Consider the following 23,287-nt stretch of genomic DNA (forward strand, 5'->3'; position numbering starts at 1 on the left):
CCGCTCTGGGGCTTTCCATCTCTCCCTACCTTTCGAAGAACTTGGGGTTGAGCCCTCTGCTATTCCGAAGCCAGAAGACTATTTAGACAGTAATAATGATGCTACCCACACAGGTAAATGCTCACAGAGCTTCCCTGCTCTGGACCCTAAGCTACCTACCAGTTGCTTTCCGCACTTGCCTTTAATTATAAGGGTGGAGCACTGCAATAAATGAGTGCAGGAATCCAAAGGGAAAACAACTATGCAAATCTTTCCCCTTTTACCAAGAACGCGTGGACTCATTTCCAAAGCACGCACTGGCCTGGACATCAGCTGGCTGCTTGTTATTTCAGAATCCTGTTTTGTTATCCAGACTAAACTCCACCCGCTGGGCTAAAAGCTGGAAAGTCCTTCTCCGTGGAGCAGGACCTTTGGCATTGGAAGGCCACGCGTGCCCGGCGTGGGCGGCTCTCCTGACCCGCCTGGCTGCTAAGCCTGTCAGCCTGAAGTCTCCTTTGTGCAGGACACTGATATGGTGGCCGCTGCTGCCCCAAGAGCTTACAGAGAACAAGACAAAATGTCCTGGAGCCAGAGGAAAGAGCAGCCTCTCCTTACCCTTGGGTTGCCCTCTTTCCCCTCCATTTGAATAGCTCAGGGATTTTCAAACTGGGGCTCAGGACCCCTCAGGGGGTCAGGAGGTTATGGCTTGGGGGGCTGTGAGCTGTCAGCCTCCACCCCGAACCCCCCTTCGCCTCCAACATTTATAACCCAGTTAAATATAAAAAAAGTGTTTGCAATCGGTAAGGGGGGTGGCACTCAGCGGCTTGCTGTGTGAAAGGGGTCACCAGGACCAAAGTTTGAGAGCCCCTGGAATAGACTCAGCCCTGCGATATTGGCTCATTTTCAGAGGGAGAGAAAGAGCCGCCGGATGGGACTCACGTCTGTTGCCGGGGGTCTTGGCCTGTGGAGTGGTTCCCAGGTGGTTGGTATTCGTCCTGCTGGGGCGCGTTGAGAGGCCCCGCCTGAGACCAGGGCCCCGCCTGAGACCAGGGCCCCGCCTGAGACCAGGCCCTGCTGTGCTAGGTGCTGGAGAGCCCCAAATGCAGCCTCCGAGAGCCCCCTTATCGTTTGGACAGGAAGCTTTATCCCCATGGCACAGCTGGGGACGGGGTCAGTGACTCCCCTGCTGTCACACCAGGAGTCTGTGAGAGCCGGGACTTGGAACCGAGAAGGCTTGTCCAAGGCCTCCACCCCTAGAGAGAGACCAGCCTCCCTTTACATTCCTCTCACAGACCCAATGTAGTGGACGCTGTGACTTGTGAGTGAGAAGGAGCTGGTGGGGCCCGGCTGGAGATCAGCTCAGGTCCCAGCACAGGGGGGCCCCTGCGAGTCCCTGAAGTAGGTGCTGCCCTACTGTGTGTGGGTTTCAGATGGGCCCAGCTGGGCAGGAGAGATGTAACCAGCCCTCTCTTTACAGAAGCCCAAGAGCTGCATTTGGGAAACGAGAATTATCTCTCCAGCCACTAAAACAGGCTGTAAAGAAGGGGGCATTAGACAAGATCAAACAGCAGCAAAGCAAACAGGACAGTAAAGTGGAGGGATGAATGAGGCGGTGGGGGGAGGAGAAGAAAGGGTTAAAGATTAGCTCTGCTCCTGGCAAACCTGGAAGAGCAGCTGGCAGAGGAAAGCTGGGGGCTGCTGCACAGAGGGGCGCTGGCATCGGTGGGCGCTACGTCTAGCACCCGGCTGGTGCCAGGGGCCGGGCAGTGCCCGGGCGCTTGGTGAGAGACAGACCTCGTTTACAAGTGAACGAGGCAAAGGAGGCCTCAGCCCCATCTGGCGTGCCAGGAAAGTGAGGCACAAGGAAGTTCAGTGACTTGCCCAAGGTCGCCTGGGAAGTCTGTGGCATAGTTGGGGACTGGTGCCAGCCCATGACCCACCACAGTGACTTAGCCTCACACCTGGCTCCCTTGCCAGGGCATGGCCCCTTCAGGAGTCCTTTACTCCCTGGGCCCCAGGGTGGAAAGTGGGGCAGCCCCACTAGGCCCCTGTGCCCCATTCCCTGCAGCAAGTGTTTGGGCTACAAATACCGCTGCCCAAGGGGCCACGTTCACCATCTCCCATGGGGCTAGAACCAACCGGCCCCTTGGGCTTATTTTCTGCTAACAAGGAGGAACTGGGGAGCCCCAAGTGGCAGCAAGGTTGGGAACTGCCCCAGCATCTGCCTTGGCCTTGGTGGGATGGGGACCTGAGGCAGGGAAGCCGCTGCCCTAGGGAAAGATGCTCTGTTCTAATAGGACTGATCCAGGGTGGGGTAAGACTAAGAGCATCAAACACGTCCCCAGTCCTGGGCCAGCCCAGCAGCACCTGGTGTCAGGGAAAGCTCCTGCCCACAAGAGGGATCCACCATCTTCCACAAAGGGGGAGACACACCAGGACTCCTCCAACTGCTTGAACCAGAGGCAGAAAGGTGGCTGCAAACACCCATGGCTTTGGGGTTGGCTGAGAGTCTCTGGGGGTGGCTCGATAAGCTAGTTATGGGGATGGATGGAGGGGTGGATAGACAGAGAGCCTCTGCTGGCGGAGATCTCTTCCCTCCATGTATGGGGGTGAAGGGATGGGTGGATCGGACAGACAGACTGGTGGTGGGGAGGGGATGGACGGGCAGACTGATGGCAGGGAGGGGATGGACGGACAGACGGAGGAAGGATGGACGGACGGACTGGTGGGGAGGGGGTGGACGGACAGACGGGCGGTAGGGAGGGCATGAAGGGATGGACGGACCGATGGAGGGTGGATGGATAGACAGGCGACGGGAAGGGGATGGAGGTATGGACGGACAGACTGAAGAGGGATGGACAGACAGATGGAGGGTGGATGGACGGACAGATGGAGGAGAGGGGTGGACGGACAGACGGAGGGATGGACGGACAGGCTGGCAGCGGGAGGGATGGAGGGTGGACGGACAGACGGAGGGATGGACAGACAGAGGGAGGAGAGGGGCTGGATGGACAGACAGAGGGATGGACGGACAGGCTGGCGGCGGGGAGCTCCCCACCCTCGGAGCTGAGACGCCCCCTCCTCCCGCCGCTCCCCCGGGAGCTGTGCCCGATCCCCGGGGAGCCCTGGGTTAAGCCCCGGGGCCCCGCAGCCCGGCCCGCCGCAGAGCAAAGCGGAACTCCAGGGAGATTCAGCCCAGCCCGGAGCCGCCGGCTCTTATCGGCTCCCGGCAGCTTTCCCCCCGCTGCCGGGACAAACACAATGTTATCAGGCCAGGCGAGATTCGCTCGCTGCGGCCTCCAGCGCGGGGCCCCCCGGCTGCGCCCTCCGCCGGGCCGCTGGGACTGCGGGGGGCGCCCCAGGAACCGGCCCCGCGGCCAGGTGCCGGGCCGCCCGCCCCAGCGGGTTCGCGGCCGGGGGCTGGGCGATCACAGCCTTCGCTATGCCCGGGCACAGACTTCAACCCTCCCCGGGCAGGCCGCGCGAGGGACGCCCCGCCAGCCACTCCCCAGTGCCGCCGGCGGGACTCCCGGCCACTGGAACCCCGGCTGCCCCTCACCCTGCGCGGGGAGCCGCCCCGCACGCCGGGGCTGGTTTATTTATGTTGATCTCAAGGCCTTTTCTCCTCGGTGGCTTTTAGATTTGTTGTTAATGGACAGGAAATTCCCGGGAGGGACCGATGTGAACAAATCTTGTCCCGCTCCTAACTGGGGAGGGGCGGGGGCCGGTGCCTGCCCTCCAAGAGCCTTTGCCAGGAGAGAAGCCCTCAGAGGCCGGTTCTTCTGGGCAGCCCCTTCCCCTGCAAACAACGTGTTCACGGGGCTCCTGGGGACCCGCAGCCCCGCAAGCAGCGCTATCAGCGGTATTTAACGTTTTCTTAATTAAATGAAGAAATACCCAGCCATGATCTTGTTCATAATCATTAGCATTTATACCTAATGTTGCATCTTCTCTGCCTGTGGCAAACGGTCATTTACCCAACTCCCTTGTGAGGGGTCCAAAGCATTCATAAGAATTGACACCAGGAATATCAGGCCCAGATACCCTTCCTTCTCCGCCTCCTAGGGCTCAGACCCTCAGGGTTATTTTCTAGGACTAAGAAGAGCCATTGCTCTTTGCAAGAAAAACTTAACACAAGAGAAACTAGTGCACAGATTCTCCTCCTATGTACGCACTCAGACACACAACAGCCTGTTATGCACACACACACACACACACACACACTTTAAATTTAGCTCATTTCAAGGAGGCTTCACTGGTGTGACAAGCGATGGAAGTGCTGCCCATGGCTGCACAAACTCACTCACACAACTGTGCACATCAATGCACACTCACGCATGCCCGCGCACACACAGAGATGTGTCCTCCCCTCTAGGCTGCCTGCTCCCCTCGGGGGCAGGTCTGCTTTGATCTCTGCCTGGCCCTGCTTGCACAAGTTCTGCCCTCTTCTCTCAGGCTGGAGGCCGGCTTCTTGTGGGGCTGTCTCGGCCCTTCGCCTTTCTCTTTTATACCCGCTATTTTTAACTCTGCCTACGCAAATCCCAGATCCGGAATGAGCAGCGGCCCAGGGCCAAGGGGAAATGGACTTGGTGCAAATTTCCTGCCCTTTTTACCTCTCTTCCTCTATTACACGCTAACGACAACGTTTTTTCCCCACTTAACTTTCACTGTTACAGGAAACCTGAAAGCAGCAGGCTGTGTGCGAGCAGGCAGGAGGGCCCAGGCGGCACTGATGGACAGGAGGTTACGCCAGCCATGCCAGGTTTTGATGGCTCAAGGGGACCAGTGGATGTTTTACATGGGTGAGACCACGGCCCTGCTGGGAGAAGCAGGGGGGAGTGGACATTCTCAGCTGCAACAGGTACAGCCAACCTCCCCACTACCACACCCTCAAACACCCAGCAACACGGACACGCAGCCTCCCCACACATGGCCTCCCAGGCCCAAAGACTTTCGCAAGGCCATCGCCCGGGAATGCACGCAGGAACATGCTCAGGCTCACGCCTGTGAACAGAAACATACATGCTGGCCTGCAAACACATGGCCTCCTCGCACATTCCTCGTACATTCAGACCCTCCCGTGAAGGCTGGTCTGACACGTGCCAAGGGACACGCAGGGTTTAGAAATGATTAGCATTGCAGCCGGGCACGATCCAAGCATCCCTGGGCTGGGAGCTGCACAGACGGAGTGAGGCACAGGGTCCGACCTAGCTGTCCCAGCAGAGCCCGGGTTTGTCACGGTGACACCTAAAAGGGTTTGAGGGAAAATGGGACAGGTGCCCTGTTCTGTTTCTCTATGATGAACAGCATTGCCAGCCCCAAATGTTCAAAAATCATGAGATCAGCTTTAAAACCATGAGATGATGTCAGAGTGGTGGGTTTGGTTTCTTTTTATTGGCCTTCTGCTTTTGGAGCTTCTAGGGTGCACGGGGGTCACATTTTGAGGCTTTCTCCACAGCCACAAGGGCTAGAAGCGTACTTTCCCTTTAAGACTGAAGGCTGAAATCATCATGTGCCCACGTGACTCCAGGAGCTGGGGCTTGAAGGAAACCAATAATTATCACGTGACTCATGACAAAATCATGAGAGTTGGCACCGCTGGAGGAACAGAAAAGGCTGGAAAGAGGGGGGATTTTCCCAGCTTTTCCCCCAACCTCGTGATCTGGTCTCCCCTGGTTTTGCTGGGGGGTTCAGAGGGATATACTGGGCACTCTTTCATCCCGCCCCTGAAAGTATGTGTGTGGGGAAGGGTTGGGAACCTTTAACAAAGCTGCTCTTTCTCCCAGATGTTTATTAGGTGTTATAGTTAAAGAGGAGTTACCAAAAACAAAGTGTTTTAAACAGTCCGACTAACGTGCCAGTCCCCTCTCCGCTGTTCAGTCGCGTGTCCCTTGTGTTATTTATAACTTGACTCTTTCTCCAGTTACCATAGTGTCTTCCAGGGTAGATAAGACCTGATTTGTAATGTAAAAAACAAGCCGAAAAGAAGACTCGCCAAATTAACACCAAACCTATTGCCCCTTCCAGGCCTCCTTCCTATGGGAACAAAAAGGGGAACAGCCCAGTTCCTCAAAGGTATTTAGGCTCCTAAACTCCAAAACCTGGTTTAGGTGCCTTTCGCTTCAGGGCACAGTGCACATCCCATCCCTTCTTGCAAGGGTTTGCCGAGGGGCTTGGAGAGCTGCCTGTTTGCTTTGGGGAATGTCTTCATGATTTTCAAATAGTGGGTGTGATACTGGGCAACACAGACAGGCCCTGTGATGCTGCATTGGCTGCATTTAGAAAAGTAATATCTAGCCAAGGGCATGCAGCGTGTTGTGGCCGTGTCAGTCCCAGGACATCAGCGAGACAAGGGGGTGCAGGGAGAGGCCATATCTTTTATTGGACCAGCTTTGGTTGGGGAGAGAGACCAGCTTTCAAGCTTCCGCAGCTTCTGCAGTCAAGAGTTCTCTGTACTATAAACAACAGTGAAATTCAGCCCTGTGCAGTCAGTGAGGGCTCATCTGCATGTGGAAATGGACCAGAACAGCTAATGCAGAATAAGTCATTTGATCCAGGAATGATTGGTGTGCTTCCAAAAAGGATAATGATTCTGGAATAACATCACTTTTATTCTGGAATAGCGTGTCCACACAGAGATCTATTCCGAAGAGCTGTTCTGGTCAGTTTCCCCATGTAGACAAACCCTCATGTGTTATTAACGCCCATGCAGCAGTGCCTATGTCCTGTGCTGACTCTGAAACATGATAGGAAGAGTTAGACGCTGTTGCACAAAGACATTCTGTGGGTAGGAGCTTTGAGCTGATGGGATTTTTTGTAACCCTGCATCTCCTTATTTGTCATTGTATTATAAACACTGTGTCAAATCGGTGTGCGCGCATGCTGTGTGCAGCATACAGACAATTAAAGAAATCACCCAACACACTAATGGTACATCAGAACCATATGCACACCCACACAGAACACCCATACAATCAGCCCCATGCAACATGGTGCTACTATGATGGTAATGAAAGACAACAGACACATAACACATTTGGATACCCTGTAGCGACACACTGCATACAGGCAGACACGCAATACACACATTTATCCACACACAGCGTCCACATGTGCACCAGACACAGGGCACACACTCAGCCTCGCAAAAGCACACTGAAATTTGAAAGGTCCATTCTTGGGAGCAAGCTGCTTTCATGTGGCTTTACATAAAGCTTTCTCATTGTGTTCCAGGAAGTGGCATTTAATTATCCAGCTTTCATATTAGTAAATAGGCTTGCGACACATCACAAAAGGAACTTTTTTCCTAAAGTCTGCTCATGTACTGCCCTGATTAGCTACTCTCCTGGGGACGCCAGTTCCAAAATAGACCCGCTTACTTGTTAGAAATAATAAAAGGGGGATAAATTAGGAATAGAGATAATCTGATTTCAAGCCCAATTCCTCCTTTTGTTCTGTGCCTCCCACAGCTACAGGGTTCGGAGTGGAGGTTTGTTTCTTATTGGCACTCGCCTCCTTTGGAAATGACCTTCTCTGATGAAACAGTTTGTGACGTGAGTTCATCAGGACGGCGTCTCTGCAGGGACTTTGGGGAGAGGACCTCAGAGTGCTCCATTCCTCGAACTAGGCTTCACTGGATCATCCATATAAACCATATGCATCCGTTTGCTAATTAGCACCTTTCTTTGCAGGGAATAACTGAGGGGCTTTGGTTTCACACTGGTTCACATTCTGAGCTCCCCCCTCACACACACTCTGGATTTACACTGGGGTGAGTGAAAGCAGGATCTGGCCTACTGGGTGCAAAGGAGTCAGGAAGCAGGTGTAAACAGCAAACCCAATGAGCAGTCAGCGGGGAAGGGTGGTCCGCCACTACCCTACCCTTCCCACCCGGGCAGAGTGAGCACAAAAGGCCAGCACAGGAGCACGGCGGCCTGGGACGCCCACCCGGCACTGGTGAAAGTGACCACACAGAGTGCAGGGCAGAGGCACATCGGGCCGTGGGTGTGCAAAGCCAGCGGCGTCTCGCCACATTCAGCCTGGTGGCAACGCCCAGAGACCAGTGGCCGTGGCCTCTCACTCCAGGATTTACAGACGCCTGAGCGAGAGTGGAACTGGGCTCCGCGGAGCCACACGGGGCATGATTTGGGCCCTAATTACTTCCCCAAAGCAGCCTCAGGAGCCAGTGTGGTTTTTCAGAGAATCTTCCCTCCCCCTGCTTTCCTCTAGTAGCCAGAGAGCGGAGCGGTGTGTGTTTGGGTTGTGTGTGTCTTCCAACCGCAACAAATATTTCATTCAATTTCTCTAACCCCCTTGGCTGTGGTATTTAAACAGCAGGCGTGGTCCTGGCACTCCTCGCCAAAACCAACACTCGCTTCAGACCAGATAACCCTGCAAGCAAACAAGCCACCGAGGCCATGCCAAGCTGCAGCGGAAACCTGATGGGGCAGCTGCCAGGGGGCAAAGAGGGGCAGAATCCACCTGAGCCTGCCTGGGGATGGGATTGGGGGAGAGTGACCAGATAGCAAGTGTGACAAATTGGGACCTGTTTTTTGGGGGGGAAAGGGGGAAATTGGGACACTTCTTTTGTGGGGGTACAGTTGCTTATGTAAGACCAAGCCCCTAATATCGGGACTGTCAAGATACCGTAGACCAGGGCCCGAGAGGAGGCAGAAGCAGAACAGGGACATAACTGGGTGCTGGACAAGGCAGTTGAAGAGCTGGTGTGTTTTCAAGAGCTCCTCAAAGCAAGTGTTGCAAAACAAAAAGTGAAAATGAAACCTCGTTGTCGGTGTGGAGGAGTCTGGCGTTTCGGGCAGAACTTTATTGTGATTGTTAATAATCATTTCTTATTAACTAGTGCTGGTTGACATGTTTTGGTCAAAAAGTTGGAGGCTTTTTACATTGAAAATGGCTTTTCCATCACGCCAACCGTTGTTGATTTTTGCATTTTGTTTGAATTTGTGTGTTTTTTTCCATGACAATTTTCAAAATGAATATTTGTGTTTCGTTAAAAAAAATGTCGTTTTAGGTTTTATATTTCAAGGTGTTTTTGTTCTCTGCCCCCTCCCTCCTTTGTTTCTCCTTGTTTTGATTCCCACCCACCCCCTCCCCCGAAAAAGAGCAGGGGAATAAAAGGGAGAAAAAGTGGAGAAACCATCTTCCAACACCTGGGTTTTTTAAAAGTCCAATCTGCAACTAAACACATTTTACTTTATTTCATTTCAAGCTTTTGTAATCAAAGAAATGAAAAGCCCGGGGACAGAAGCTGAGTGAGATGGCAGCCATGACATTCTTTTTAAATTGGTCACAGAAATGGAATTCTATTTTGGACCAAACGGCTTAATGATGATGACCAATCAGTGTGTCCCATGCGTTTGTGGTCACGCCCAGAGCGCCCCCCCCCCCGCTGTACATGGCGAGACACTGCCTGCCCCGATGAGCTCACAGTCTAAGGACGGACAGACAGCCAAACAGGCCAGAGAAGAGGGATTCTCTATCCCAGCCACCCAGACAGCCCAGCAGAAGCAGGAGGTGAAGGTGAAGAGCAGCAGGGCTCTGCAGGTGAAGTCACTTTCAGAGCTTTCCATTGCAACCTGGAAGTAATGGTGCAAAGCAGGTAGCTGAGATTAAATCAAGGTATTGCCAGTCTCCAGCATGGCCACACGCCCCACGCAGATCGCTCGCTCTGAACACAGATTTTTTTCTTTTTGATCAACTTCAAAACCTGTGTGCCTCAAATGATGTCACTGAGGCACATTGCCAGCAGAGCGTGAAGTGTATTGGGGGATATTTATAAACCCTGCCAGGCTTGTTCCTTCCCAGGTGTTTGCAGAAGTTGCACCTACCGTCACCAAGTTAAACACCCGGCACAGATTAGATCTGGGGAGTCCCAGACCATGCAAACAAGACGCTTGGCTGGAGCAAATCTCCCAGGACCACTCCTGAGTCAGGGGAGTTAGAGAAAGTGGAAACAGGTTCCTTATCTGGATGTTATCTCTGTCCTGTCCCGAAGCTCTCTTGAGCTTTCTCTGGGGGTTAAAGGAAGAGGCAGGTTTCCAGGAAGAGTATTAACACCGGCATTCCTGGCATTTTCACGCTGACGGATCCCAGGGGCACTATGGCCAATGCTGGTGAGCTCACAATACTCAGTGTTTGCATAAAGCCCCAGAGATAAGTGATGTAGGTGAGAATCTTGGCTTTCATTGTTTTCCAGAAGTAACTTTCCAGGCCTTATAGCTGTGGAGAAAAGCTTCCAAACATGTGTGAGCCAACAGGTCAGAGAGCAGCAGACAGAAAGAATAGATAGTCTTTACAAAATCTCATGATTTTGAGGCTAATCTCAGGATTTCTGACCATTTGGGGTTGGTGGTACTGCCTGGGACCAATGCTACGCTCAGCGAGGAATGCAGCCCCCGCCCCAGGGATGAATGTGGTTGCTTTTTCACAGTCCCAGGCAAACCCATAGAACAGCTGTAAGAGACCTACCCACTTCAGGGGAGGTGGTAGGTGAATGGTCTAAACTGCAACCTGGCCAGGCTGCTGGGACTGACGCCGCTTCTCTGGTAGGAGTGATTTCATGGGGATGATCTCGCATTGGCACCTAGAGCCACGGCACACAGAGTATAGTCATGGTGCCTCGGCTCAGGTCCTCAGCTCAGGGAAATCAATGTGGCCCCATTGGAGACAACTAAGCTACACCAATGTACAGCAGCTGAGGATCTGTCCCAGTCCATTATACTGTATTTTTGACTCTCTGTGTTTTTAATTATTGTTAGAGTGTTTCTATCACAAATAAACAAGTCATGGTCCTTATCTGACCCCATCACTTCAGCATGTGAGCACCTCACAATCTTCAGTGTATTTATCCTCACTCAGGTTTCAGAGTAACAGCCGTGTTAGTCTGTATCCGCAAAAAGAAAAGGAGGACTTGTGGCACCTTAGAGACTAACCAATTTATTTGAGCATAAGCTTTCGTGAGCTACAGCCGATGAAGTGAGCTGTAGCTCACGAAAGCTTATGCTCAAATAAGTTGGTTAGCCTCTAAGGTGCCACAAGTCCTCCTTTTCTTTATCCTCACTCACTGAGTCCTGTGAAGCAGGGTGGTGTTATTATCCTCCTTGTACAGATAGGAGCTGAGAAACATGGAGTCTGTGGCAAAGCAGGGAATTGAACTCAGGTCTAGAGGGGAAGTGACGACAGCTAAAAAACACAAAATAAATTAATGTAGCAAATAAAAGAAAGGGGAAATTGACAGTAATGAATGTAAATCAGATGCTAGGAATTGTAGAACATTGATAAAGGAAGCAAAAGAACACAACCAGAACTCTATGGTCACCAGAGTTAAGGAAAGTAAGAATGAGATTTTTAAAATATATTTTGGAAGAATCCTGACAACAGTATTGGTCCATTTCTAGATGGAAATGGTAAAATTAGCAATACCAATGCAGGAAAGGCAGAAGTGTCCAATAAATATTTCTGTTCTGTATTTGGGAAAAACACAATGTAGTCATATCATATAATAACACTCTTTGCATTCATTAATATCTCTGGGGGATGTTAAATAGAAGCTACTAAAGTTAGACATTTTTAAAATCAGCAGGTCCAGATAACTTGCACCCATGAGTTTTAAAAGAGCTGACTGAAGAGGTTGCTGGAATATTGATGTTGATTTTGAATACATCTTGGCACACTGGGGAAGTTCCAGAAGACTGGAAGAAAGTTAATGTTGGGTAAATGGCAGGGTGTGAGTAATTACAGGCCTGTCATTCTGACATCAATTCTGGGCAAGATAATGGAGCAGCTGACGTGGACTCAATTAATACAGAATTACAGGAGGGTAATGTCATTAATCTCAATCCACATGGATTTATGGGAAATTGATCCTGTCAAACTAACTTGGTATCTTTTTTGGTGAGATAACAAGTTTGGTTGAGAAAGGTAGCGGTGCTGATGTAATAGACTCAGACTTCCGTCAGGTGTTTGATTTGGTACCATGCAACGGCTTGATTAAAACCACGCACGATATAAACTTGCCACGCTCCGCATTCAGTGGATTCAGACCGGCAACCTGATAGCTCTCAAAATGAGCAGGTGCCTTTCCAGTGCACCCCCCCCCCCCCCCCCGGGATCTCGTCCTGGCCCTACGCTGCTACACGCTTTTATCAGTCACCCGGAAGAAAAATCACTGATCAAGTTTGCAGATGGCACAAAACCTGGGGGAGTGGGAACCGGAGAAGGGGCCGGGTCGGTGACACAGAGCGATCTGGATCCTCGGCAAGCCGGGCTCAGGCAAATGCCACGTGTTTTAATATGGCTACATGTATCCATCTAGGACCAGAGGGTGCATGCCGTACGTACAGGAGGGGAAGCAGTAACTCTGAAAAAGATTTGGGGGTTGGGGCGGACAAGCCGCAGAACAGGAGCTCCCCGTGGGAGGCTGTGGTCCAAAGCGCTGATGCGACCCTGGGCTGCATAAACAGGGGAATCTCGGGGAGGATCAGAGAGGTTATTCTATCTCTGTATCTGGCCCGTCTGCGACCGCTGCTGGGATCCTGTGTCCAGGGCTGGTGCCCACAGTTCCAAAAGGAGGTGGATAAATGTGGGAGGGGTCAGAGAAGAGCCTTGAAAATGATTAAAGGATTAGAAAACCTGCCTCACAGTGATCACCTCAAAGAACTCCGTCTATCTAGTTTAACAAAGAGAAGGTTAAGGGGTGATGTCTGTACACCCCCACATGGGGTTCAGATAGCTGATAATCCAGCGGAGGAAGGTCTAGCACGAGCCCATGGCTGGAAGCTGAAGCCAGACAAATTCAGACTGGGCATAGGGCATCGGTTTTTCACAGTGAGGGTCATTAACCCTGGGACCATTTGTAACTACAAGGCTGGATATTTCTCTAACAGCTCTGCTTGGGGTGGGGGGTGCAGGGGTGCAGGTCTCTGGCCTGTGCTATGCAGGAGGTCAGACCAGCTGATCACCACAGTCCCTTCTGGCCTTGGGATCTATGAGACCTGGGTTGGTGCCCTACCCACTGGGCAACCCTTCCTCACTGAAAGGAACCTAAATATTCCAGCTGTTTGGCGGCTGGGTCTGCGCCCCAGCCAGCATGGCACTGCAGGAGGAACCACCGGTGGGGCTGGGAATAAGCAAAGGTTGGAGGGCAAGATCATAGCATTTCACCTCCCTAAGAGGCAGCCTGGCTTAGTGGGTAGAGCGCAGACCTGGGCAGTCACCCAGCAGGTCAGTGGCAGAGCCCAGAAGCAAAGCCAGAGCTCCTGGACCCCAGTCCTGTGCTCTGGCCACTGGGCCACACTATTTCTCCATTTGCTCACACTGTGGGGGGAGGGCCTTTGGCTCAGGGTTTGGGCTTGGGCCCCTGCCCGTTCTGATCGCTTGGGGCCTGAAATACGGACCGTGATAAAGCATGAGAGATGCAGCAATGCCGGGCCACAAGACAGCAGCTGCGGTGGGACACTTCCCGTGCGGTGTCAGCACCCCTTTGCATCTGGCTCAGACCCAGCCGGGGGGGGGAGGGCCTTTCCCGAGCCCGTGCTTGTCCCCATCCTGCATGCAGGGATCTCAGCTCAGCATCGTGGACAGACACAGGCCGAGATGCTGGGCCAGGGCTCCTGCAAAGCCCCAGCTAGCCCAGAGAGCACGGCTGGTGACTAGTGCGGTATCCAGCCAGCCACGTTCTCCTCCCGCACCCATCCCCGTGGTACTGGTGCACACTCCGTCCTAAATGTGCAACCCATCCTGGCCTGGCTGGCCCAGCAGGGCCTGCGTCCTCACCCTGCGGCGTCAGTGTTCAGTGGTAACCACGGCAGCCAAGGGTCCTGGTGTCCCTGTGCCCAAGACCCCTCTGGGTACGGGCCAGGCTCCTCCTTGCCCAGCCTGTGGCAGGACGTCCCCGCGTGCCTTGCCCCGTGTGTGCTGCATGTGCCCCGGCCAGCCTGGCGCTGTATGGAAGGGCTGCCCTTGTTCCAAAGCTCACTCCTGGCAGTCAGGGATGCCATAAGACAGGTCACAGTGTAGCTGGGTCGTTGTCAGGGTGTAGCCGGGGTGCAGGTAAGTCAGGTGAGCGCCATGGCAATGGGTCGGGGTGTAGCTGGGGTGTAGCAGGGTCAGGTGAGCGCCATGGCAATGGATCAGGGTGTAGCTGGGGTGTAGCAGGGTCAGGGGGAGCGCCATGGCAATGGGTCGGGGTGCAGCTGGGGTGTAGCTGAGTCAGGGGAAGCGCCATGGCAATGGGTCAGGGTGTAGCTGGGGTGTAGCAGGGTCAAGTGAGCGCCATGGCAATGGGTCGGGGTGCAGCTGGGGTGTAGCAGGGTCAGGTGAGCGCCATGGCAATGGGTCAGGGTGTAGCTGGGGTGTAGCAGGGTCAGGTGAGCGCCAGGCAATGGGTCGGGGTGTAGCTGGGGTGTAGCAGGGTCAGGTGAGCGCCATGGCAATGGGTCAGGGTGTAGCTGGGGTGTAGCAGGGTCAGGTGAGCGCCAGGCAATGGGTCGGGGTGCAGCTGGGGTGTAGCAGGGTCAGGTGAGCGCCATGGCAATGGGTCGGGGTGCAGCTGGGGTGTAGCTTAGTCAGGGGGGAGCGCCATGGCAATGGGTCGGGGTGCAGCTGGGGTGTAGCTGAGTCAGGGGGAGCGCCATGGCAATGGGTCAGGGTGTAGCTGGGGTGTAGCAGGGTCAGGTGAGCGCCATGGCAATGGGTCAGGGTGTAGCTGGGGTGTAGCAGGGTCAGGTGAGTGCCTAGGCAATGGGTCGGGGTGCAGCTGGGGTGTAGCAGGGTCTGATGAGCGCCATGGCAATGGGTCAGGGTGTAGCTGGGGTGTAGCTGAATCAGGTGAGCGCCATGGCAATGGGTCGGGGTGCAGCTGGGGTGTAGCAGGGTCAGGGGAGCGCCATGGCAATGGGTCAAGGGGTAGCTGGGGTGTAGCAGGGTCAGGTGAGCGCCAGGCAATGGTTCGGGGTGCAGCTGGGCTGTAGCTGAGTCAGGGGGAGCGCCATGGCAATGGGTCGGGGTGCAGTTGGGGTGTAGCAGGGTCAGGTGAGCGCCTAGGCAATGGGTCGGGGTGCAGCTGGGGTGTAGCTGAGTCAGGGGAAGCGCCATGGCAATGGGTCGGGGTGCAGCTGAGTCAGGGGGAGCGCAATGGCAATGGGTCGGGGTGTAGCTGGGGTGTAGCAGGGTCAGGTGAGCGCCATGGCAATGGGTCAGGGTGTAGCTGGGGTGTAGCAGGGTCAGGTGAGCGCCATGGCAATGGGTCGGGGTGCAGCTGGGGTGTAGCTGAGTCAGGGGGAGCGCCATGGCAATGGGTCGGGGTGCAGCTGAGTCAGGGGGAGCACAATGGCAATGGGTCGGGGTGTAGCTGGGGTGTAGCAGGGTCAGGTGAGTGCCTAGGCAATGGGTCGGGGTGCAGCTGGGGTATAGCAGGGTCTGATGAGCGCCATGGCAATGGGTCGGGGCGCAGCTGGGGTGTAGCAGGGTCAGGGGAGCGCCATGGCAGTGGGTCGGGGTGCAGCTGGGGTGTAGCTGAGTCAGGGGGAGCGCAATGGCAATGGGTTGGGGTGTAGCAGGGTCAGGTGAGCGCCATGGCAATGGGTTGGGGTGTAGCTGGGGTGTAGCAGGGTCAGGTGAGCACCATGGCAATGGGTCGGGGTGCAGCTGGGGTGTAGCTGAGTCAGGGGGAGCGCCATGGCAATGGGTCGGGGTGTAGCAGGGTCAGGTGAGCGCCATGGCAATGGGTTGGGGTGTAGCTGGGGTGTAGCAGGGTCAGGTGAGCACCATGGCAATGGGTCGGGGTGCAGCTGGGGTGTAGCTGAGTCAGGGGGAGCGCCATGGCAATGGGTCAGGGTGCAGCTGGGGTGTAGCTGAGTCAGGGGGAGCGCAATGGCAATGGGTTGGGGTGTAGCAGGGTCAGGTGAGCGCCATGGCAATGGGTTGGGGTGTAGCTGGGGTGTAGCAGGGTCAGGTGAGCACCATGGCAATGGATCAGGGTGTAGCTGGGGTGTAGCAGGGTCAGGGGGAGCGCCATGGCAATGGGTCAGGGTGCAGCTGGGGTGTAGCAGGGTCAGGGGAGCGCCATGGCAATGGTTCAGGGTGCAGCTGGGCTGTAGCTGAGTCAGGGGGAGCGCCATGGCAATGGGTCGGGGTGCAGCTGAGTCAGGGGGAGCACAATGGCAATGGGTCGGGGTGTAGCTGGGGTGTAGCAGGGTCAGGTGAGTGCCTAGGCAATGGGTCGGGGTGCAGCTGGGGTATAGCAGGGTCTGATGAGCGCCATGGCAATGGGTCGGGGTGCAGCTGGGGTGTAGCAGGGTCAGGGGAGCGCCATGGCAATGGGTCGGGGTGCAGCTGGGGTGTAGCTGAGTCAGGGGGAGCGCAATGGCAATGGGTTGGGGTGTAGCAGGGTCAGGTGAGCGCCATGGCAATGGGTTGGGGTGTAGCTGGGGTGTAGCAGGGTCAGGTGAGCACCATGGCAATGGGTCGGGGTGCAGCTGGGGTGTAGCTGAGTCAGGGGGAGCGCCATGGCAATGGGTCGGGGTGTAGCAGGGTCAGGTGAGCGCCATGGCAATGGGTCGGGGTGCAGCTGGGGTGTAGCTGAGTCAGGGGGAGCGCCATGGCAATGGGTCGGGGTGCAGCTGAGTCAGGGGGGGCGCCGCGGTCTGGATGCGTGCACGGGGGATGGATGAGTCTGGGGCAGGCGGACCGTCGGCAGGTTTGCAGGTAGCACGGTCCCAGCCCCCCCAGGGTCCCAGCCCCCCCAGTGCAGACGTCGCTTCCACTAGCAAGCATGGCTCTCGCAGCGTCCAGGCCGGCATACAGGGCGCATGCGACTCCGTGCACCGCTCCTCACGCGGCTCCCGGGCCGGCACACAGGGCGCACATCTGCCCAGGACACAGCAGCAGGCCCTGGGATTGTTTTTGGGCCTCCGCCAGGGCAGGCAGCCCCCGTCCTACCCTCACACTTGGGCGGCGTGTAGAAACGGGACAGCACTGCACACGTCCTTCCCCAGCCCTTAGCCCCAAAACGGCTGCTGGTGTGAGCGGAGCAGGGCAATGGCCCAGCACCTAGCCAGCAGCATGCTGCATGCACCAGGGCAGGGAGCAACCCCGGTATCGATCTAGGGGGGTCCTTGGCAGTGTACAGGGATTACTTTAAAACCCACTGCAGGGACAGCCCTGCCTGATCTCCCGGGTGTGTGTCAGGATCACAGGGGAGCTGCCCTGACTCCAGACAGTGTCCGGAACAGCAGCTCCGTCTTTCCGAATCCACGGTCCTTGCTTGGATCCACCTTTCCTCGACCCCCGAGGCTCCCCAGCTCGTCTGCCCCACGTGCCCGCGAGAAGCCAGCTGGCTTCGTCCACGCCCCCCGGAGCCCAGGCTGAGCCGCTGCTCGCGCTTGTCCCGCATGGAAAGGAAAATAAGGGTCGGATGTTGCCTCCCCAGCTGGGAGAGGAAAATCTTTCCAGCAAAACACATTTTTTCTTCATTACCCAACGGAACCAGCACTGGGCCTCCCACCCCACCCCGCTGCCCTCCTGGTCCTGGCCAGCTGGGTGATTTTCCACCCAGATCAAAGCAAACCAGCAGATTTTTTCAGAGCCCCCTTGTGACCTGGTACCTGCATATCTGTCCCGGCTCGTGCCTCGCTGCTGTGGAAAGAGGCAGGAGCCGCTTTCCAGACTGGCTTCCCCTTTCCGAGTCCAGCTGGAAGAGGTGTGGGATGGCTGGGGATGGCTGTCGTGAGGTACTATCAGTTACGCACATTACAGAAGCACCAGTTGGGATCAGGCCCCACTGTGCCGGGCGCTGCATGGACACACACGGAGTCTGAGACCATCCTTGCCTCCAAGGGCTGATAATCTAATTAGACACACAGAGAATCATCCTCCCCATGCGACACACGGGGAACTAAGACCCAGGGAGATCAAGTGACATGCCCAGGGACACACAGTAAGCAGTAGCACAGCCAGGAATGGAACTGAAATCCCAGCCAGTGCCTTAGCAATTACATCACCCTTCCTCTCCAGCTTTAGTGGGTACGGCTGGGCTCCCCCACCTCTGCCCACTGCTGGTGTGCCCCCGTGGGCAGATTCTTCTCTGCGGGCCGCCCAGGCCCTGGCCTCTGTGCCCAGGCTGCCATGAGGGGGACCCCTGTGCTGTTGTTCTGTGACGCGTGTACCGGCCCACGGAGAAGGGGATAGAGACTCACCAAACTCATTTTGCACAGGGCCATTGGCCAGCTCCTGGGCGTGTCTCCTACAGGTGCAGTGGATCTGGTGCTGCAAACCGGAGCCGGCACCGTTTCGGAGCCCAGGGCAGAGCTTGGCTCCGATGTCAGGCCACCGGCTCTCGGGGCAGGCCGCTGGACCAGGCTTGCCGTCTGTAGTTACAGCTCACGCAGTCCTGCCACACTGCACAGCTGGTGTATTCTGGGAAATGGTGTCAGACAGCCCGGCGGGTGGCCAGGCGTGGGGAGGACTGTGCGTGTCTGTCCCGCCAACCAATGCCCTTTGAGACGAGACCGGAGAGGAACTCATCACCCAGACATGGCTCTGGGCCCCTCTGGACTGCAGAAGGGCTGTGTGCAAGCCACGTTGTGAACGGACAGGAACCATCGCCCCGAAACTGGGCTCCCATCTCCCTGTGCCGCGCCCCCCGCCCCACTCCGGCAGTGTTGGGAGCCAGTCACTACGCCCCCATCACCTGGTCCCCTGCCCCTTGGCACAGGGAGTGTGGCTGGGGGACGGGGAGCCCCCGGTTTCTGGAGGAGGGGAGAACTGGGGCCTGGCTGGAGGACACTTCAAAGGGCCTGTGGGGCACGGCTGGCAAACAGTCAGCGCTTCCCAGCCCTCCTCATGGCTCTGTCTGTAAAGGCTTGGGGCAAGTCAGGGCTGTTAGGGGCCTTAATGGAGAGCCATTGTCTGGCTGCTGCGGCTGTGTGATCTCCCTGTGGGGAGTGAGGCGCTGATGGCCTGCTGAGGAGTAGGGGGCCCTTTCCCAGGGACACCTGGCTTGTCCCAGGAGAGACAGGCATGCCTGCTATGGAGAGCAGCTACCTGGCTGCTGCCCGGTGCTCCAGGGATGGGATCTGAGGCCAGGCACTCCCCCGTGGACAGCGGGTGCTTCAGCTGGGATCAAGGGGAACCCAGGAATAATGGACAGAGCCCAGCCTGGCCCCATGCCCCAACCCGAGCTCCGGAGGAGCCTGGATCCAGGTAGCCACTCAGGACGGTCCCCGTCCTCCTCCTGCTGCATGCTGCAAGCAACTTTTCCGCCCCCGCCCCGCCTGGTGTGCCACGCTGCCAGCCTGGGCTCGGGCAGCGTCCGATCTCTCTACCCCTCGCCCGCTCCGTGCCCACGTCCACGCTGCACCAGCTCTGGGCTTGAGCAACCCAGCCAGCGAGCGGGAGCAGTGGAGGACCTCTGGCCCAGGGAGGGCAACCCGCCCCGCAGCCTGCCCGCTCTCGCCAGGCGTCTCTGCTGACCTGGGAAGCAGTGACCCACCCAGCAGGTGCCCGACAGCTGCTGGGGTGTCATGGCTGCCACCCCAGAACCAGCGCATCATGGAGGCCATGGCCCAGAAGCCCCCTCGGCTCTCCCAAGGGTGCTGGGATGTGCTGTGCCCCCCTGCGGCGGGGACCCTTCCCCTCCAGGCTGACAGCAGGAGTGGAGCTGAGGCTGGACCAGCTACCCCCCCCCCCCCGCCATCCACAAAATTGAGTATCTTCCCCCTCTTAGTGCTGGCAGCAGGCAGGGGTTGGGCGTATTTGCCCCCCCCCCCAAGCCCTGGAGGGGCCCCACAGGATGAGAGGGGAGCTGGCTCGCTGTGGTCCATGCCAGTCCTGGGCTTCTGTGGGGCTAATGACGGAGCCCCTTATCACCAGCCAGGCCTGGGGCCTCTGTCACCCCCGGAGCTGGGCCAAGAACCCCTCACTCATTCGAGACACAGCTGCCTTCTGCGGCTTCCTGGCCACAGCACCAACCAAGGTCCTGGCAAACAGCCTGGCTTGGCCCCCCTCACGCAACCTGGCCTGGGCCCCCTGCACCCACCTGGCCCCCCTCAAACGGCCTGGCCTGGCCCCCCTCAAACGGCCTGGCCTCTGGTGACTTTCACTGTTCCTTTCCCAGTAGCGGGTGCCCAGGAAGGCGACAGCCCAAGTGCTCAGGCCAGTGCTGATTCCGCCCTGCCAATGACACATCCCAGCCAATTAATATCCTGGGCCTGTTGCTTTAATCAGAGGCTTCCCTCAGCCAGGCCTAATGAAGGGGAAAATCATCATCACCAATAATTACCCGGATTTCACAGTCCCTGCAGCCTGGGAGCTGGGAGAAGGGAGTTACACACCCAGGGCTGCAAGCAGGATCGGAGGCTGCCTTGCAATCACGTGCGCGTGTATGTGCGTGCAAGCGAGAGAGAGTTCAGTGTGGCATTCTGTGCGTGTCCCCGGTGTGCGTGCGCACACGTGCGGCTATGACTGTGATCCGGTGCTCCCCACCCTCGCAGGCTGGCTGCAGAGCTGGCTGCTTAGCCCGAAGCCCCTCAGGCCAGGAAACCCCCTTGCTGTTCTGTGTTTGTACAGTGCCTAGCGCAGTGGGGTTCTGGGCTGTGACTGGGGCACCTCAGCACTACAGTAGTACAGCTAATTAATAATAATAATGAATAACTTCCCCCAGATGAGCTCTTGACTGGATTGTCCAGAGCTCTGTGGACTCTGCTGTGAAAAGGGACCATCTCCTTGGCCTACCCTAGGCAGTGGCCTACCCAACAGGGTGGGCTGACTGGCACCCAGGCAGGGCAGGGCTTCTGAGCCTGGCAACCCCGTCTCCAGGGGCAAAGCGTTCCTGCCCCCCTGGCATTTCCTCTGGGGATGTGACAGATCTCAGCACTAGCCCTGCTGCCCCTATGCAGCAACAGGCGCATGTGTTTCCAGAAGGCTGGGCTCAGCAGGGTCTCGGTGTGCGGGCAGGGAAGAGACGGCGTTTCTGTGCTTTAGATCATAATGCAATTTTCAACCCCCGACAACCGCACCCTGTTGCCTTTCGTGGCCCCTGCTGGGGTCTGCACCTGCTACAGTCGTTCCCTTCTGGGCCCCAGGTCCATCCACCCTGACTGGCAGTGAACAGAGGCTGCAGCTACCCAGAGGCTGCGTGCTGGCCTGCGACAGAAGCTAAGGCTGGTCTCTGGTTAAGCCAGGGCTGTGACTCAAGAGGTCTGCTCTGCCACTGCCTCTCTGAGTGGCCCTGGGCAAGTCCCCTAACCAAACGGGGCCGCAGAGAGTCCAGCCAAGGATGGTGGTAGAAGCAGATAGACAGATCTATCCAGCTAAGCACCTGCTGGCTCAGCTCTAGGCCTGGCTTCCCCAGAATGGGCACCACTGTACTAAAGCGCGTGTTTTAATCTGTTTAGTTAAACTGGTGCAAACTGGGCACTTTGCAATCGTGTCAGCCCTGGCTCATATCAGTCCGGCACGTTTTGGGGAGCTGGGGCCATGGGACTCGAGTGCTGCTTTGAACTAAACAGCTCTAGGCCAGGTTTCCACTGAACGAAGAGCTTCCATACAGGGGTAGCACTGATTTAGCAAGAGCAGTTCGGGCCCTGGGTCAGGACAAAGCAGCGTGACTCTCCCGCACAGGCCAGGCCCGGAGACTAAGGAAGGGGGCAGCCCCACCGGGCGAGCGCACTCATCCCAAGTGCCACCGTACTGGAAACATCTAGGGGTTCTCCCAAGGCACAGGTAATTCCCTCCCCAAGAGCCGCTAGCCAGGGCAATGCGAGACTTCTTCCATCAGCCTGGCGCTGTCTGCACAGGGGTGAGGTCGGCTTAACTACCTCGCTTGGGGGAAGGGTTCAGGCCTGCACAGACCCCGTTCCTGAGCCCAGTTCTCCACGCCCGCTACGAGCGCAGTTCTGTCGACTGAGGCCGGCTCTCCACTAGAAACACTCGGTCGGGTCAACTGCGTCCCTCAGGGATCTGAAAAATCCATACCTGGTTGGGGCTGTGAAACCAACCGCAGTCCCCATGTAGACAGGGCCAGTCTTTCGAGTCGGTGGATTACCTACACCAAGGAGACCCCCCCCCTTGGGAACAAGGGCTGTGTCTTTTCAGAGCCCTTGTATGGCTTTAGGGGGAATCTCCCTTGCTATAGTTTGGCCTTTGGTGCAGTTTGGTCCATTTCAAAGGCAAAAAAAAAAGTGCCCATTAGGAACACAGTTTTAAATGCGCCCCCAGGGCGGAAGCCATCTCTGAGCTGGAGACTTTGATCTGTATCCCCGCCAGTGGGAAATTAACACAATTGACCCTTAGTGAAGGATAAAGATCTCAGTGGAAGGACAGAAACACAGGCCTGGGGAGCAGAGACAAGATTTCATTCCCCTTTCTGAGCTCACATTCCTTAATGACCCAATTCTCTCAATGAAGGGGTTTATTGGGTGGAATTCAAACAATGCTGATGTCCAGCTCTTGAGAGATCAATGAACATTTTAAGGAGCCACTCGCACCTCATGGAAACCTTTTTGCAGCGAGACAATTGTTTCTCCAGGCCCTGATGTGAGGGTTCTCCCCAGCAAGTTCACAACTACACCAGCTATTTGCATAGAAAATGGGATTTGTGCTCCTTAGCAGTTCATCTGCTCCCCTAGGTCTCTGGCTGCTGGAGTGTGAATTCTCTCCTTGCGAGATGCTAACCCTGATAACAACCGAGCCTGGGACAGGAATGGGAAATGAAGAAACCTTCGAGCGAGCGGGAGTTCGGCCGCAGCCCAAAGTTGTGAACGAAACCTAACTCGTTCCCTGATTTTACGGGGTGGGAGGAGAGGATCCACAATGCACAGCCAGTTACTTTGGGTGCAAGGTGACCCTTCCTGTGCAGGGCAGAGAGCTCAGTGCCAAGCACTAGGCATGGCCAAGAGAATCAATCCGAAGGGAAACTGAGCGGAAACAGAAAGGGAAACTCACCAGGTTTCGTGCAGGCAGCTGGACTGTGGAAGGGGGAAGGGCAGTGAGAGGGTAACACTCGCCTCCTCTCCAGTGTCACTAGCCACATGGGAAAGGATGAATCTTTCCAAGGGGTCAGATTCTGGTTTCAGTTACACTAGTGCAAAGCCAGACCAACCCCACCGAATCAGTGCAGTGGCTCCAGATTTACACAGGTGGAACTGAAGGCAGAATTTGGCCCACCTTTTTAACTTCTGTGCCCATTTAAACAACAGAGCTCCTGGGTCCAGCTCTTCAAAGGTATTCAGGGGCCTAACTCCCAGGCATGTGAGGAGCTGGGCCAGGGCTCCTGGAAGCAGGATCAGCC

The 23,287-nt window shown here is 56.2% G+C and overlaps 1 long non-coding RNA gene across 1 annotated transcript; it reads left to right on the forward strand.

Moving 5' to 3' along the window:
• The first annotated feature begins 16 nt into the window (after nucleotides 1–16).
• Nucleotides 17–9,015, forward strand: LOC125641868 (uncharacterized). Its single transcript, XR_012669753.1, has 3 exons — nucleotides 17–113; nucleotides 4,656–4,840; nucleotides 7,449–9,015. It is a non-coding gene; the product is annotated as an uncharacterized LOC125641868 (long non-coding RNA).
• Nucleotides 9,016–23,287: the final 14,272 nt, after the last annotated feature.

Source organism: Caretta caretta, chromosome 8, assembly GCF_965140235.1.
Source record: "Caretta caretta isolate rCarCar2 chromosome 8, rCarCar1.hap1, whole genome shotgun sequence".
Taxonomy (NCBI): Eukaryota; Metazoa; Chordata; order Testudines; family Cheloniidae; genus Caretta; species Caretta caretta.